Raw genomic sequence first — 19,291 nt, forward strand, 5'->3', positions numbered from 1 at the left:
AGTCAAAGTAACACAAACGCAATGAGAGCAGAAGCAGAGCACATATAACCACATCTCCATCGGGTGGAGGGGAAAATACAATGCTAAGCATTCACGAAACACCTTATGGAGCATTCTAGCAAAGAAACTAACAACAATGTAAATACCGTTGCTTTTGTATGACATTTTTGGTACATATAATAGAAATTACGTTGGTAATAGCAATCAAATGATCTTCATATTTCAAGGTCTTGCAATGTAAAAAGATTCAATTGCATTGTTAATTAATTCACTTTTGGATGAAACTGTGTTGTTTTACTTTATTATGGAACACTTTAAAAAACTAGGAAGGAGTTTGTTAAGTGCTTTGACATTGTTCGATTGGTTATTTAATTTTTTTTCTTTATCTTGCACACATTCCCATAAAATATTAAGTAAATAAATAACTTTAATTGTAATCACTTATAATTCACTATTTATTTGTTATTAACGCGTGGATCAAACACATGCAATCGCGACTTTAATTTTCGTAAAACTAAAAAATCTGCCGAAAGCAAAGCTCAAAATACCATCTTAATATAGAAGAGATGGGGGAGAGAGAGTGAGAGTTTTATTATGAGAGAACTACAAAAGAACAAATACAAAATTGTGGTTTAAAAGGAAAAAAGCAAGAAACAGCAAGTGGACAATGTTGCTAAGCGAGACACTTTTGTGCGTTTTCACACTGGAAAGGTACATAATAAAATAAATTTTTAATTCCATATATAACACAGTTAAATAATGGTTTTGATCCTTAAAGTAATCATATTGGGTTGCCCAAAAAGTAATTGCGGATTTTTCATATAGTCGGCGTTGACAAATTTTTTCACAGCTTGTGACTCTGTAATTGCATTCTTTCTTCTGTCAGTTATCAGCTGTTACTTTTAGATTGCTTTAGAAAAAAAGTGTAAAAAGTATATTACTTTCTTTTAAAAAAATCCGCAATTACATTTTGGGCAACCCAATATTATAGATCGCTACAAAATAAAAGTGAAAACTGGGATCAAAATGTATTTTTTAGAGGCTCGGCTTTTAGCGAAATAACCGTCTATGGGTGGGAGCTTTATCAGGTAATGATTCGATTTGGACCGTACAAGGCACCTGTTGATGGTCAAATCAAAACACGTCATGCTTAATTTCAGCCAAATCGGATATTTAAGCGCCATCTAGAGGCTCAAGATGTCAAGATCCGAAATCGGTTTGTATGGGAACTATATCAGGTTATAACCAGATTTGAACCATGCTTGGCACAGTTTTTCGAAGATAAAACAAAACACGTCATGCATAATTTTATCCAAATTGGATATTAATTGCAACCTCTGGAGGATCAAGAAGTCAAGAAATTGGTTTGTATGGGAATTATATCAGGTTATGAACCGATCTGATCCAAGCTTGGCGCAGTTCGAAGTTAAACAAAATCGGATAATAATTGCTCACTCTAGTGGCTAAAGAAATGAAGATCTGAAATCTGTTTATATGGTAGCTATATCAGGTTATAAACCGATTAAGACCATACTAGGCACAGTTGTGTGAAATCAAAATAAAACACCTTGTGTCAAGTTTCGACTAAATTAGATAAGAATGGAGAGCCTCAAGAAGTCAAGATCCAGATCCGACTCACATTAGTAGGAAGTATTCATGCAAAATTTCAAGCGCCTAGCTTTATTCCTTTGAATGTAAGTGTATTTTCGACAGACGGACGGACAGGGCTATATCGACTAAGATGTGTAACAAACGGAATGACGAAATTAGTATATCCCCCCTCCTTTGGTGGAGGATATAAAAATATCCGAGTCTTTCAATGTCACCCTGTAACACAAAGCACACCGAAAATTTCGCTTATGCTACTATCACACGATATGTGCGTCACATATGTGCTGTCCCTTTCTGTATTCATAGGACTTTCCCTATGTACATCAAATGCGAATAGACCGAGCTCTATTCGGCGTGTTTTTTTACATGTATTGCAGTTTTTTTATACTCGAAGACTGTGTTTACATGTATGTTTGTAATTATTTTTAGATAAAGTGATGTGGATGTTGAATCTTTTACACCACCATTGACAGCATTTGACAATTATTGGATCGACTTTTCAAATAAGGATATCGGCTGAAAGAAGCCATAACAAAATACCACGTGTAACATTTCAGTCATATAAACCAATCTCCCGATTTATCTACTTGAGATCCCAAAAGTGCCAAGTATAAATCAGTTTATAATTTCAATTTCTGTCTGATTAGGTAGAAATTTGGTTTATAGAAATCTTAAGCAAAATCTGTAGTGGTGCGTTCCCAAGTTTCCGCCCGGCTAATTTTTGACGCTTCAATAAAGTTTTGTGGTATGCAGTGACATTGTGTAAAATGGTTTGCCACAATATCATTTAAGAGGAGTTCCTAATCGTTCTTTTTAACAAAGAGTTGTTTGCTAGAGAGTTAAACTATCCCACGAAAATTGTTGTCGCCATCTTGTCAATAATTTAGCATAGACATTATGTGCCTTAAGTTAAAGGAGTTTGAGTTGCCTTACGCCAAATAGGTATTTAAAAAAATTACAGAACGGATAAACTACCCCTCAATTTTAAGACTTATTCATGATGTAGACTTCCATAACACCAATACAATATTTTTAAAATTTTTTGCGTAAATACTTAATTTAATTCCAGATTGTTATTGTAAGTTTTTTCTACATTTTCTACGACATTTCTCAATTTCAGACTAACTGATTTGGAACCATGGAAAAATACACAATCCAGCAAAGGGTTAAAGTATTTCCAAATCAACATCGGCATTAAAATTTAACCACCCTTTACTTTAAGAAAATTATTTAAATATTTGCTTATAACTAGGACTTACCATTTAATTAAGTTTCCTAAAATCCAATTTTATATTGCAGTCATCCGCTTTTGCGCATTAACAATTAAAGTTTTTAGGAGTTGTTGTAGTCCATCAAATTTATGTATTATTCACTAGGAAGAGGACTCGCTTTTTGCCTTTTTTCTAAAATTGTCTTTTCTCTCCACAAAATACGACTCGACACATATAACAATCGAACAACAAACGAAAACCTTAGCTATTTAAACAATGAATTACGCGGCGAGAGAGATAGAGAGAGCCAGAGTAACACACACGCAATGAGAGCAAATGCAGAGCACATTTCAACACATCTCCATCGGGTGGAGGGGGTAATAAAACGTTCATGAAACACCCCTTATGGAGCATTCTAGTAAAGAAACTAACAACATTTTAAATACCGTTGGTTTTGTATGACATTCTTGATACATATAATAGAAATGATCTTTATATTTCAAGGTCTTGCAATGTAAGAAGATTCAGTTGCAGTGTTAATTAATTCACTTTTGGATGAAAGTGTGTTGTTTTGCTTTATCACGGAACACATTAAAGAACTAGGAAGGAGTTTGCTAAAAGTGTTTTGACATCGTTCGATTGGTTTTATCATTTCAATTTTCTATATCTTGCACACATTTCCCTATATAACTTTAATTGTAATCACTTTGTAATAACTTTAATTGTAATCTCTTTTAATTTACTATTTATATGTTACTAACGCGCGGATCAAACACATGCAATCGCGACTTTAATTTTCGTAAAACTAATGAAAACCAAAAAATCTGCCGAAAGCCAAGCTCAAAATGCCATCTTAATATAAAAGAGATAGAATAGAGAGAGAGCATGTGAGCGAGAGAAAGAGCTGTGTTATGAGAGAACTACAAAAGAACAATTATAAAATTGTGGTTTAACAGGAAAAAGCAACAAACAACAAGTGGTGGACAATGTTGCTAAGCGAGACATTTTTGTGATTTTTTTACATTGGAGAGGGTACATCGTAAAATGAATTTTTTACTCCATATTTAACACTTAAATAATGTTTTTGGTCCTTAAAGTAATCATATTGTAGATTGTTACAAAATTAAAAGTGAAAACTGAGATAAATAAGCAAATTTTGAAGGCTCCATAGTAAAGGGAGATTTTTTAAGAGCTATAGGAAAGTTTTTCAAATAGAAATACACATTAAATTCAGAAAAAATTAAAATGCATGACATTTTTATTTGAATCGATATTACGGTCCATATAAATTAATGTTTGAAGATTATTTCTGTAAATGTTGACCGTGACTGCGCCTCAAATGGTCCATCCGCTTAGTCCAAGTTTGGCATACTCTTTCCAACATTTCGGCCTGTATGTTAGGAATGTTTTGATATGGCTCCCATATAAACCGATCTCCGATCTTTATTTTTGATCTTCTAGATGGCGTAATTCTAATTCGATTGTACTATGAAGTTGTCCAGAACGTTCAACTAATATTTTAAGAATGGTTCGAATCGGTCCAAACCCTGATATGGCTTCCATATAAACCGATCTCAAGTTTAACTTCTTGAGCCTCTCTAGAGCCGATTTGGCTGAAATTTTGCCACAGAGACTTCTCCTTTGACCGCCAACATACGTGCCATATATGGTCTGAAGTGGTCCATAACATGATATATCCCATATAAACCTATCTCTGGGTTTTACTCCCCTAAAGGGAACTGTTTTTTATTAGAACTTTTTATACCCACCACCATAGGATGGGGCATATTGATCTAGTCATACCGTTTATAACATCTCGAAATATTGATCTGAGACCCCATAAAGTATATATATTCTTGATCGACTCGACATTCTGCATCGATCGAGCCGTGTCCGTTCATCCGGCTGTCAAATTCACGATAGCGGTCGAACGCGTAAAACTTGCCGCTTGATAATTTGCAGAGATACTTACAATTGATGTAGATCGTAGAGGATTGTAAATGGACCATATCGGTTCAGATTTGGATATAGCTACCATATAAACCGATGTATCGATATGACTTCTTGAGTGCATGGTAGCCGCAGTTTTTGTCCGATTTGGTTTAATTTTGCACATAGTGTGCTCTTTTACTTCCAAAAACTGTGCAAAATACGGTCTAAATCGAAGTATAACCTGATATAGCTCTCATACAAAACGTTCTCCCGCATTGACTTCTTGAGCCCCTGGATGCTAATTTTGCAGATAGTATTCTGTTATGACTCCCAAAAACTGTGCGAGGTACGGTCCAAATCGGTCTATAACTAGATATTACTCCCATATAAGCCGGTCTCTCGATTATCCTTGTTCGGTTCCTAGAAGCTTTAATTTTTGCTGGTTCGACCGAAGATTGGTGTGTGTAATAAAATTCTTCCTGTCAATAAATTCGGTTTGTTTAAATTTTTAGCAGCATTCATGGTGGTGGGTTTCCAAGATTCGACCCGGCTGAACTTAGCACGCTTTACTTGCTTTATTATAACATTCGTTACGATTTTTTTGCGGTTTCTCAATATTGAAGCATCGAAAACATCGAATTGATTTCTTGAAAAGTGTCGATTTTCCACCAAATTAATTTGGCATCTCCGCTGGGCGATAAGCCTATAGAAAATGATTTCACAAAAATTTTAAGAAGAGAGTTGTGTTATTACCTTCGCTATGTAGACCGTCTGTGGGCGTAAAAGATTAATGTTTTGATGTAGCTTTTTTGCATTTTTATCTCAGTTTTTACTTTTAATTTTGTAGCGGTCTACAATATGATTACGTTAAGGATCAAAAACATTGTTAAAGTGTGTAAAATATGGAATAAAAATGTATTTTATTATGTGCCCTTTCCAATGTTAAAAATCACAAAAGTGTCTCATTTAACAACATTGTCCACCACTTGTTGTTTGTTGCTTTTTTCCTCTTAAACAACAATTGTGCACTTGTTCTTTTGTAGTTCTTTCATTACACAACTCTCTCTTTGTCGCCCACACTCTCTCTCTATTCTGACTTTTCTATATTAGGATGGTATTTTGAGCTTGGCTTTCGGTAGATTTTGTGGTTTTCATTAGTTTTACAAAAATCAAAGTCGCGATTGCATGTGTTTGATCCACGCATTAATAAAAAATGAATAGCGAATAAAGAGTGATTACAAATAAACTTATTTATATACTATAACATGGAAATTTGTGTAAACAGAAAATAATGAAATAACCAATCGAACAATGTCAAAATACTTTTAGCAAACTCCTTCCTAATTTTTTAATGTGCTCCGTGATAAGCAAAACAACACAGTTTCATCCAAAAGTGAATTAATTAACACTGCAATTGAATCTTTTTACATTGCAAGACCTTGAAATATCATTTGATTGCTATTACCAACGTAATTTCTATTATGTGTACCAAAAGTGTCATACAAAAGCAACGGTACTTAAATTGTTGTTAGTTTCTTTGCTAAAATACTCCACAAGGTGTATGGTAAATGCTTGGCATTGTGTTGTTTGCATCATCCCCTCCACCCGATGGAGATGTGTTTATATGTGCTCTGCTTTTGCTCTCATTGTGTTTGTTTTACTTGAACTCTCTCTCACTCTCTCTCGCCGCGTAATTCACTGTCTTTAAGTAGCAACGGTTTTGGTTTGTTGTGCGACTTTTTAAACGTGTCGTGTCCTATTTTGTGGAGATAATAGTCAATTTAAAAGAAAAAGACATAGTGAATAATAAATAAATTTGATGGACAGCAACAACTCTTAAAAACTGTGAAAGTTAGGCATAGAAGCGGACGACTGCAATATGAAATTGGATGTTATGATTAATTAAATGGTAAGTCCTAGTTTTAAGCAAATATTTAATTACATTTTTAAGTAAATGGTGATTAAATTTAAAGTGCTGATGTTGATTTTGAATTACTTTAACGCGTTGCTGAATTGTGCTGAATGTCATAGAAAATGTAGAAAAAAACCTATAAAAACAATCTAAAAATACCTTAAGTTTTTACACACTGAGATTTTTATTAAAAAAAATTGAAAACACTTGCAACGGTGTTATAGAAGTCTACAAAATTAATTAATCTTAAAATAGAGAGGTATTTTATTCCTTCTATAATTTTTTTAAATACCTATTTCGCGTAAGGTAACACAAACTCCTTTAACATAAGGCTTATAATGTCCTTGCTAAATTACAAGTTTTATGGGATAGTTCCACCCTCTAGCAACTCATTGTGAAACGGAACTATTGGGTTGCCCAAAAAGTAACTGCGGATTTTTCATATAGTTGGAGTTGACAAATTTTTTCACAGCTTATGACTCTATAATTGCATTCTTTCTTCTGTCAGTTATCAGCTGTTACTTTTAGCTTGCTTTAGAAAAAAAGTGCAAAAAAAGGATATTTGATTAAAGTTCATTCTAAGTTTTATTAAAAATGCATTTACTTTCTTTTAAAAAATCGGCAATTACTTTTTGGTCAACCCAATATAAAGAACTCCTCTCAAATTAATATATTGTGGCAAAAAATTCTACACAATATCACTGAATACCGCAAAACTTTATTGAAGCGTCAAAAATCAGCCGGGCGGAAACTTGGGAATGCACCACTACAGATTTTGCTTAAGATTTCTATAAGCCAAATATTTACTCAATCAGACAGAAATTGAAAACATAATAAAAAGATTTAGACCATACTTGTCACTTTTAGGAGCTAAAGAAGTTAAATCTGGAGATCGGTTTATATGGCTGAAATGTTGCTCATGGTATTTTGCTACGACTATCAGCTGATATCCTTATTTGAAATGTCAATCAAATAACTATCAAATGCGATCAATGGTGGTGTAAAAGATTTACCAACCACATCACTTTATCAAAAATTAACTGAAAACATACATGTAGACACATGTCTACGAGTATAAAAAAAAACTATAATACATATAAGAATAAATAATAGAATGCCGATTAGAGCTCATTCTTTTTGTATTTGACGTACATAGGGAAAGTCCTATGAATACAGAAAGAGACATCACATATCGTGTGATAGCAGCTTAAGCGAAATTATCGGTGTGCTTTGCGTTATAGGGTGACATTGAAAGAATCGTATATTTTTACACTCTCTAACATAGGATGGGGCGGTATACTAATTTTGTAATTCCGTTTGTTACACATCTAAGTCGATTAAGCCCTGTCCGTACGTCGGTCGAACACACACATTCAAAAGAATAAAGCTAGGCGCTTGAAATTTTGCATGAATACTTCCTATTTCTGTGAGTCGGTCCTGGATCTTGACTTATTCAGGCTCTGGAGAGCGCAATTCTTACATAATTTAGCTGAAACTTAGCACCAGGTGTTTTATTTTGACTTCACACAACTGTGCCATGTATGGTCTTAATCGGTTCATAACCTTATATAGTTCCTATATAAACAGATTTTGAATCTTAATTTCTTTAGCCACTAGACTGCGCAATTATTATCCGATTTGGCTGAAATTTTGCATGAAATATTTTGTTTAACTTTAAACAACTGCGCCAATCATAGTTCAAATCTGATAATAATCTGATATGGTTCCCAAACAAACCGATTTCGGATATTGACTTCTTGAGCCACTAAAGGGAGCAATTAATATCCAATTTGGATAAAATTAAGCATGATGTGTTTTAATTTGACTATCAACAACGGTGCCTAGTACGGTCCAAATCGACTCATTACCTGATAAAGCTCCCAACTAAAGGCGGTGATTTCGCCAAAGCTTTAAGAACAGAGTTGTGTTATGGCCTTTGCTATGCAGACTGTCTGTTTGTTTTGATATAGGCCTTATAAAGGGTGATTTTTTTGAGGTTAGGATTTTCATGCATTAGTATTTGACAGATCACGTGGGATTTCAGACATGGTGTCAAAGAGAAAGATGCTCAGTATGCTTTGACATTTCATCATGAATAGACTTACTAACGAGCAACGCTTGCAAATCATTGAATTTTATTACCAAAATCAGTGTTCGGTTCGAAATGTGTTCATTCACCGTAACGTTGCGTCCAACAGCATCTTTGAAAAAATACGGTCCAATGATTCCACCAGCGTACAAACCACACCAAACAGTGCATTTTTCGGGATGCATGGGCAGTTCTTGAACGGCTTCTGGTTGCTCTTCACTCCAAATGCGGCAATTTTGCTTATTTACGTAGCCATTCAACCAGAAATGAGCCTCATCGCTGAACAAAATTTGTCAAAATTTGAACACATTTCGAACCGAACACTGATTTTGGTAATAAAATTCAATGATTTGCAAGCGTTGCTCGTTAGTAAGTCTATTCATGATGAAATGTCAAAGCATACTGAGCATCTTTCTCTTTGACACCATGTCTGAAATCCCACGTGATCTGTCAAATACTAATGCATGAAAATCCTAACCTCAAAAAAATCACCCTTTATAAGACGATCTGTCATTTATACTACCGAGCTCCCAAAAATTGCATTTTTATCTCTGTTTTCACTTTTGATTTTGTAGCGGTCTATAATATGATTACTTTAAGGATCAAAAACATTATTTAAGTGTGTTAAATATAGAATTAAAAATATATTTAACTGTCTATCCTTCTAATGTAAAAAAGCACGAAAGTGTCTCGCTTAGCAACATTGTCCACTTGTTGTTTGTTGCTTCTTTCCTTTTAAACCACAATTTTGTAATTGTTCTTTTGTAGTTCTCTCATAATACAACTCTCACATGCTCTCTCTCCCCCATCTCTTCTATATTAAGATGGTATTTTGAGCTTTGCTTTCGGCAGTGTTTTTGGTTTCCATTAGTTTTACGAAAATTAAAGTCGCGATTGCATGTTTTTGATCCATGCGTAAATAAAAAATGAATAGTGAATTATAAGTGATTACAATTAAAGTTATTTATTTACTTAACATTAAGACATAGAAAATAAATGAAATAACCAATCGAACAATGTCAAAACACTTATAGCAAACTCCTTCCTTATTTGTTTATGAGTTCCATGATAAAGCAAAACACAGTTACATGCAAAAATGAATTAACACTGCAATTGAATCTTCTTACTTTGCAAGACCTTGAAATATGAAGATCATTTGAATGCTATCACCAACGTAATTTCTATTATGTGTACCAAAAGTGTCATACAAAAGCAACGGTATTTAAATTGTTGTTAGTTTCTTTGCTAGAATGCTTCATAATGTGTTTCATGAATGCCTAGCATTGTATTATCCCCTCGACCCGATGGATATGCGGTTATGTGTGCTCTGTTTTCGCTCTCATTGCGTTCGTGTTACTTTGACTCTCTCTCTCGCCGCGTAATTCAGTCTTTAAGTAGCTACGGTTTTGGTTTGTTGTTCGGCTTTTAATTGTGTCGGCTTTATGTCGTGTCGTATTTTGTGGAGAGAATAGACAATTTAAGAGAAAAAAACACAAAGCCAGTCCTCTTTCTAGTGAATAATAAATAAATTTGATGGACAACAACAACTCCTAAAAACTTTGATTGTTAATGCGTGGATGCGAATGACTGCAATATGAAATTGGATTTTAGAAAGCTTAATTAAATGGTAAGTCCTAGTTGTTAGCAAATAAAGGGTGATTTTTTTGAGGTTAGGATTTTCATACATTAGTATTTGACAGATCACGTGGGATTTCAGACATGGTGTCAAAGAGAAAGATGCTCAGTATGCTTTGACATTTCATCATGAATAGACTTACTAACGAGCAACGCTTGCAAATCATTGAATTTTATTACCAAAATCAGTGTTCGGTTCGAAATGTGTTCAAATTTTGTTCAGCGATGAGGCTCATTTCTGGTTGAATGGCTACGTAAATAAGCAAAATTGCCGCATTTGGAGTGAAGAGCAAACAGAAGCCGTTCAAGAACTGCCCATGCATCCCGAAAAATGCACTGTTTGGTGTGGTTTGTACGCTGGTGGAATCATTGGACCGTATTTTTTCAAAGATGCTGTTGGACGCAACGTTACGGTGAATGAACACATTTCGAACCGAACACTGATTTTGGTAATAAAATTCAATGATTTGCAAGCGTTGCTCGTTAGTAAGTCTATTCATGATGAAATGTCAAAGCATACTGAGCATCTTTCTCTTTGACACCATGTCTGAAATCCCACGTGATCTGTCAAATACTAATGCATGAAAATCCTAACCGCAAAAAAAATTGCCCTTTATTTAACATATAATTTTTTTAAAGTAAAGGGTGATAAAATTTAAAGTGCCGCTTTTGATTTTGATTTATTTCCATGGTTCAATGTTACAAGTTGGAACTAAATTAAGTTTACAAGTTAGTAAAAAAAGAAAAAATCGAAAAAAACTTGTATTGGTGTTTTGAAGTCTACATCATGAATTAATCTTAAAATAGAGGGGTATTTTATCCGTTCTGGAATTTTTTTAAATACTTATTTGGCATAACTTGAACTCCTTTAACTAAAGGCATATAATGTCCACGCTAAATTACTGAGAAGGCGGCGACAACAAATTTTGGGGATAGTTCAACCATACTTGGCAGTTTGAGGATCTCAAAAAGTTAAATCGGGAGATCGGTTTATATGGCTGTAAAGTTGCACGTGGTGTTTTGTTATGACTTCTATCCGCGAATATCCTTATTTGAAAAGCCAATTAAATAACTGCCAAATGCCATCAATGGTGGTGTAAAAGATTCAACACCCAATACACTTTATCTAAAATTAACTTGGAACGTATATGTAGACACATGACTATACAAAAACTGCAATACATATAAGAATACCTGCCGATTAGAGCTCGTTCCATTTGTATTTGTCGTACATAGGTAAAGTACTATGAATACAGAAAAGGACAGCACATATGCAACGCACATTTTGTGTGATAGCACCCTAAGCAAAGTTTTTGGTGTGCTTTGTGTTACAGGGTGACATTGAAAGCATCGGATATTTTTATACTCTCCACCTTAGGATGGGGGTATTATATTTTCGTCATTCCGTTTGTAACGCATCGAAATATTGATTTGAGACACAATAGAGTATATAAAGGTTGATTTTTTAAGAGTAATAGGACAATTTTTCTGAAAAAAAAAATCTTAAAAAACTTGAAAAATCATAAAATCTCTATTTGAATCGATAGTACGGTCCTTATAATTTAATGTTTGAAGATTATTCCATGCAAAAGTTGAACGTGACTGCGCCTCAAATGGTTCTCCGCTTAGTCCAATTCTGGCATACTCTTTCCAACATTTCGTTCGGTATCTCACGAATAAATGCTTCAGTGTCATCTTCTAATGAGTCATTTGAAACGGGCTTGTCTGTGTAGAAATGAGCTTTAACATAGCCCCACAAAAAAAGTCTAAAGACGTTAAATAGCACTATCTACGCGGCCAATTGAATTTTTGAAACCACATGTCATGCAAGTCAACCTCTTGCAAAAAAAGTTGGATATCATCTCACGGTAGAGCACACCATTCACAGTTACGTTACTTTTCGCCAAGGCTCAAGAAGCAAAATCGGGAGATAGGTTTATATGAGAGCTGTATCAAGCTATTGATCGATTCAGACCATATTAGACAAGTATCTGGAAAGTCATGAGAGAAGCCGTTGTACAAAGTTTCTACCAAATCGGATGAGAATTGCGCCCTCTAGAGGCTCAAGAATTCAAGATCCCAGATCGGTTTATATGGCAGCTATATCAGTTTATCTACCGATTTGCGCCATACTTAGCACAGTTATTGGATGTCATAACAAAACACCTCATGCAAAATTTCAGCCAAATCGGATGAGAATTGCGCGCTCTATTGGCTCAAGAAGTCAAGATCCAAGATCGGTTTATATGACAGCTATACCAGATTATTGACCGATTTGAATCATACTTAACACAGTTGTTAAAAGCGATTTCATAACACTACGTGCAAAATTTCAGTCAAAACGGACGAGAATTGCGCCTTCTAGAGGCTCAAGAAGTCAAGACCCACTATCGGTTTATATAGCAGCTAAATTAAAACATAGACCGACTTGAGGCACACTTAGCGCAATTGTTGGAAGTGATACCAAAACACCACATGCAAAATTTAAGTTAAATCGTATGAGAATTGCGCCCTCTAGAGGCTCAAGAAGTCAAGACCCAAGATCGGTTTATATGGCAGCAATATCAAAATATGCACCGATTTGGCCCATTTACAATCCCAACCAACCTACACTAATAAAAAGTATTTGTGCAAAATTTCAAGCGGCTAGCTTTACTCTTTCGAAAGTTAGCGTTCTTTCGACAGACAGACGGACGCACATGGCTAGATCGACTTAAAATGACATGGCGATCAAGAGTATATATACTTTATGGTGTCTCAGACCCCGTGCTATGGTGGAGGGTTTAAAAATTGGCAAAAAATAAAATTGGAAACAAATTGATTTCTCATTAATTCACCTTTGCGTGTGTTTAAGCTCACACACATGCCAAGCGATAACACGACCTCCGCTACATATTGCCTCAGCTGCTTTTAATAATGTTCGTGTTCTGTTTTCATTTCTGCATGTGTAAAGAGACCTTATACGCACCAAAAGAGCACAAGCTGTTGAGCGAAAAACATGGTGCACCTTTTTTACCCGTCACTGGTTTAGAACATGAGTAACTACAAATACTCTTATATCAAAGATGTCCTCTGCTCTCCAGTTCTTCAATGCACAATGCGCATGCCTATGTCAAATAGCCACAATTTTTCACCTTTCCTCTTTTCTAACGTAAGCTGATCACAAAAGTAGTTTTCATCTCTTTGATGCTCTCCCTCTCAATAAGTAAGCTCTCATACACTGACACACAAATCGACTTCAGTGAAGTACTGCATGAGTCAACATTGCTCTTGGATAAACATAGAATGATACGTGGGTTGCAGATTGCTTATAACGGAAAAATTACTCCTTAGAAATATTTCATCTCTTTGATGCTCTTTTGAACTGATGAAACATTACAAAACCCTCGAAGAATGTTTCATGCATCTTCTTTAGTCACAGAATCAAACCACCGAAAGAGTTGGTATTGTTGTTGGAAAAAACTTCTTGACTTCAGCACCAAGTAAGTGTTTCTTAAACTACGGTGGAAGTTTTAATTCCCATGGTAATAAACTATTAATAGCAACCTAGTCCCAATATTATCTCAACTCCCGTACTAAAGTGCCAAAGATATATTTGCGTACATTAGGACTTTGTGTCCTAAATGTGTATTTTTGTTAACATAGGGTCTATTAATTACAAAATTATTATATTATGCTATGTACGTTTATTTCAGTTTCTCTATTCTGCTGCAACCCACACACACACACACAACAACCCAGTACATGTGTGTTTTGTCCCTTTTTCTGCTGTTGATGTTAGAAATTCACATATCATTTATTATGGCTGTGACATGTAAACGGGACTTGTTTCATGTTGGAAATTGCCAAAAGTTTTTCCTGTTTGCCAACAAGATCTCATTTGCATAACTTTGCTGGCTTTACTATTTGCACCCAAAAACAAAACAAAAAAAAAAAAAACAACAAAAACGTAGAATAATTCCCCATGCAAATTTGAATGTATTTTGGTCATGATAATTTACGATATTTATATGCCCAACAACATTTACATGGGCTCTATGGCCTGTTCTAGGTAAATAAATGAGCCATAAAGATAGCATAAAAAGTGTTAAAAAATACAATGAATTTTGTTTAAACATTTGTTTTTGTGTTATTTAACTTAAATGTGATGTGCTTTTGAATTTGAACATGAATTCAGCATTTGTTAGCACTTGCTATTATGCAAAGGCAATGCAAATAAACTGTTTGAAAATTATAGTAAAATTATAATACTAGCATCAGTGGTGGATGCTACTATTAGAATAGAATAGGGATTTATAAACTTATATCTAATGTTAAACAACTTGAAATATCAATCTGAGGTGCCATAAGTATACAAATGTACAGCATATGGATTGTTTCTTTACCCCCCCACTGAAGGATGCAAATATTCATACTATTGTTGTTCAATTTGCAACACATTGAAATATTCATTTCCATCCTTACTAGGTGTATTTTTATATTCTTGATCGTTGTTAAATACTAAAACGTTTAAGCTATGTTCATCTGTCCGTTGTGATCCTGTGACTTTCATTAGGAATAAGGATATTGAACTGAAACTTTGCATAGCAAAAGTTTCGGGTTGCCAAAGTTCGGCCGGACCTAATGCATGCTTTTTATACCCACCACCATATGATAGGGGTATACTAACCTAGTCATTCCGATGGTAACACCTCGAAATATTGATCTACGACCCCATAAAGTATATATATTCTGGATCGTCTCGACATTCTGATTCGATCTAGCCATGTCCGTCCGTCTGTCGAAATCACGATAGAGATCGAACGTATAAAGCTAGCCGCACATTTTGCACAGACACCTAATATCGATATAGATTGTAGGGGACAGCAAATGGGCCATATCCGTTCAGATTTAGATATAGCTCCCATATAAACCGATCTCCCGATTTGACTTCTTGAGTCCTTAAAAGCCGCAATTTTTGTGCGATTTGGCTGAAATTGTGCACATAATGTTCTAATATGACTTCTAACCACTGTGCCAAGTACGGTTCGAATCGGTCTATAACCTGATATAGCTCCCATATAAAACGATCTCACAATTTGACTTCTTATGCCCTTGGAAGCCGCAATTCTTGTCCGATTTGGCTGAAATTGTGCACATAATGTTCTAATATGACTTTTAAACACTGTGCCAAGTACGGTTCGAATCGGTCTATAACCTGATATAGCTCCCATATAAACTGATCTCCCGATTTGACTTCTTGAGTCTTTAAAATCCGCAATTTTTGTGCGATTAGGCTGAAATTTTAAGTGCTATGATCTGTTACGACGTCCAACAACGATGCCAAATTCGGCCAAAATCAGTCTATAACCTGATATACCTCCCACGTAAACCGGGAGGTATATCTATCATCCTTTGATAGAAGCTTGGTATGTAGAATAAAATTATGCCCTACAACCAAGTTTAGTTTGTATACATTTTTAGCAGAATCCATGGTGGTGGGTTCCCAAGATTCGGTCCGGCCGAACTTAACATTATTTAACTTGTTTTTATTCGCTTAACCATCGTTGTAACACATCCCAAAAGACTCGTGAGTTCAACATACCTCTATCTTCAAATATGAGTAATAGCGTTTATTATTGTTGTTGTTTTTGATACGGTTCCCTGTTGATTTGTAACAATCGTACTGTGCTAATATCAAAGCTCAATTAAACGGATGTTTAATACCTTGTACAGAAGTTCACGTAATCCCACTAGAACTACACTACTCGCTTTGAGTGATCGATTCATGAATAATCAGCTTTTCGTTATCTTTGCCCCATTTGCATGGCTTAGGAGTTTCATAAATTTGTTCGGTCGTTGCTTCTGTTCATTTGTCGCCCTTTCATTTTGTCATTTGCACATTATTTATGTTAAATGTTCAATAAATTAACAAATTATACCCAACAAGGAACAAATGCTCCTATATGTGTTTTAACGAGTATGTATGTATATGTGAGAGCTTGTGGGATGTGTGTGACTGTGCTTATCAGAGCTCTGTTGTTTCTCTGCAGAGTACTTCTACTAGTCCCCTATGAAATGGGGGTGTTTATTTCATTATTGTTGCTGCGCTGTTAATATCGTCGCATGCAAACGTAGAAATGTCGCTTACAATTATGACACTTTTGTTAGTTTCACCTACAGTAGCCAGTGTAGCCAAATCGGATTTTGATAAAATTTTGCATTATATTGTAGCTATAAAAGTTAGGACCACATCTTTGGTTGCATGGTAAAAAGGGAGATGGGTGCACCGATTTTAGCGATATTTTGTTTGTTTTGATTCTAATAGGAAACCAGAAACTGGTATACAATTTTGAGGACAAATTACCTGGAAGAGCACTCCATTAACAAGACCACACATTGACATGCAATATTATCAGGACAATATGGGCGTCAAATTAAATTTTCATAAAATTGGGCCATATATGTGGTATGAAGATTTGGCCCCACGTTTCCACGGACAGTCCAACCTAAAAAAAAACCCCAAATGCGCATGAAAAGCAAACGAAATGCGGGAGAACGCCACTATCCAAAAATAAAGAACTACTAATTGGACACTATTACCGATTGGAGCAATATGGGTATCAAATGAAAATAAATTAAAGCAGAGTACAAATCTGATAAAAATACCATGTGGCCGCCCTTAAACAAATCTCAAATAGACCGGGCGACCAGGTCAATATGGGACTCTAATGAAAGGTTGTTGTTGTTGTAACCACATCTTCATGTAGAGGTGGCGATCCACGTCAAGTTCCTGTAGGTGGGATAGCTCGTTCCGGTCGAAAGGACCAATCGCAGCGGGATGAAAGTCTTGGGAAGACGAGCACAATTCTTGTATTGTTTTGCCGGACCAAGTATCTGATTTCCCTGCTTTCAGCAATACATCAATGAACTGAAGTTGCAATGGCCAGAAGTCATAAGTCCTCAACCCCAGAATAAGCGATTTCCTGTTTTCACGAAATAATCGGCCACATGTCATCCCTATTCCGCCACCCATACAACTAGCCGATACTCCATCCGCAGTTATCGTAGAAGGCTTCCAACCTACCAAGAATCTTGCACAGGCGAGGGCTTACTGATTCCGTGGCAAGATCTGCGCTACGTGTCAGATACCTTGTCTCCCTCAGTCGTAGGTCTTTGTCTAACATCAAGATTAGCATTCAGCGCCTTGGCTGGAGCACTACACTTTTCTCCAAAGGTCAACACCGTTGCTGTACCCGTTACCTTCCCGATAATCTTGCGAAGGGCACTGTTATCCAAGCTCGCCATCTATAGGTGAGAATCGGTCGAACAACCACAGTAAACATCCATTGTACCGTTCTTGGTTTAAGCCTCCAAACCATTCCTATTGAGTGGCGACAGGAGTAAAGTGTTTTTAATCCAATTTTGTCCTTTCCTCCACGTTATTTGTGGCAGCTCTATTCAGTCCAGGACAGGTCGCTCAAACAAAATAGTCAGCTATCACCTTCTGGTGAAAAGTACCAGATCCGTCTTTTTGGGGCTCCGTTGCGCCTCACCCATTGGTAAAAGTAGAGAGGAAATAGCCGTATCATCCAGTGTACCGTTCCCTGCTTAAGCCTCCAAATCCTTACTATCGAGTTGCGACAGGTGTAAAATGAATTTAATCCCATTTTTATCCTTTCCTCCACTTCTTTGTCCTTCGGAGAGAGCAGAAGATCTAATCCACCCAGGACGGGTCCTTCAAAAAATAGTAAAAGATCGGTCTTTTGGGGGTTCCGTTTGGGGGTTTTCGTTAAAAGAAAATAATTGCTATGTTATTGGAACAATATCAAGTTATGGTTCATTTCGGACCATAATTGAACTGAATATTAGAGACCATAGTAGAAGCCATTGTGTAAAATTTCAGCCAAATCTAGTAAGAATTGCGCACTTTAGGGGCTGAAGAATTAAAATAGGGAGATCGGTTTATACGGGAGCTGTATAGGCTATAAATTCATGCCATATTCGACACGTATGTTAAAGGTCATGAGAGTAGCAGTTGTACAAAATTTCAGCCAAATCGGATAATACTCGGATAATACTGACTCAAGAAGCCAAGATCCCATATCGGCTTATATGACAGCTATATCAGGTTATGGACCGATTTGAACTATTCGTAGCACAGTTGTTGAAAGTTAAAACAAAACATGTCATGCAGAATTTCTTTTGGCACGGTGACACGAATGCAAATGTGACGCTCTCAATTCTTAATAGTCTATATTTTCTGGCATTAAATTGATACCAAATGGTATTAAAAATATTTGCCAATAACGTGAACAAAATAATACCCGCCGATATTGGCAAAGTACCTCCCTATTTCTATCAGTGTAGACGATAATGTTCTACTATTACCAAATTCGTTGGATTTTTCGATGATATTAATTTGAATTAAAACTCACTGGCAACACTGTAGACAACCTAAGACTGTATGATTTCTCTGTTTGTACACTACATATGCAGAAAAGCACACATACACATAATAGCAAATGCCATAATTGCATATATTAACATGGCACAAATTATAGTAAAACATGCTATAAACGACCGACTGAGTACATTATGTAAAAGAAAAAAACAAAACAAAGACAAATTGTTCCTTGTGGCTTAAATATTCAATTTTAGTACGCACACCCAGACAACAAGCATGCTGCCCGAACACACACACCGACAAGAAACGTAACTAAGCACATAATTCAAAAGAAAAGAAGATCATAAGCGCGGAATGGGTTAATGTGCTTGCTGCTAAAGAGAGCGAGTGTGTGTAAGATTGTATGAGGTAGTGTTTGTAAGTGATAATATTAATTAACTAATGAAAGAGTATGCCTCAAAGGATTATTTGTCCTTTCCAGTCCCACAAATTAAAGTTCATTGCACGAGGTTAGA

Source organism: Stomoxys calcitrans, chromosome 4 (assembly GCF_963082655.1).
Source record: "Stomoxys calcitrans chromosome 4, idStoCalc2.1, whole genome shotgun sequence".
Lineage (NCBI taxonomy): Eukaryota > Metazoa > Arthropoda > Insecta > Diptera > Muscidae > Stomoxys > Stomoxys calcitrans.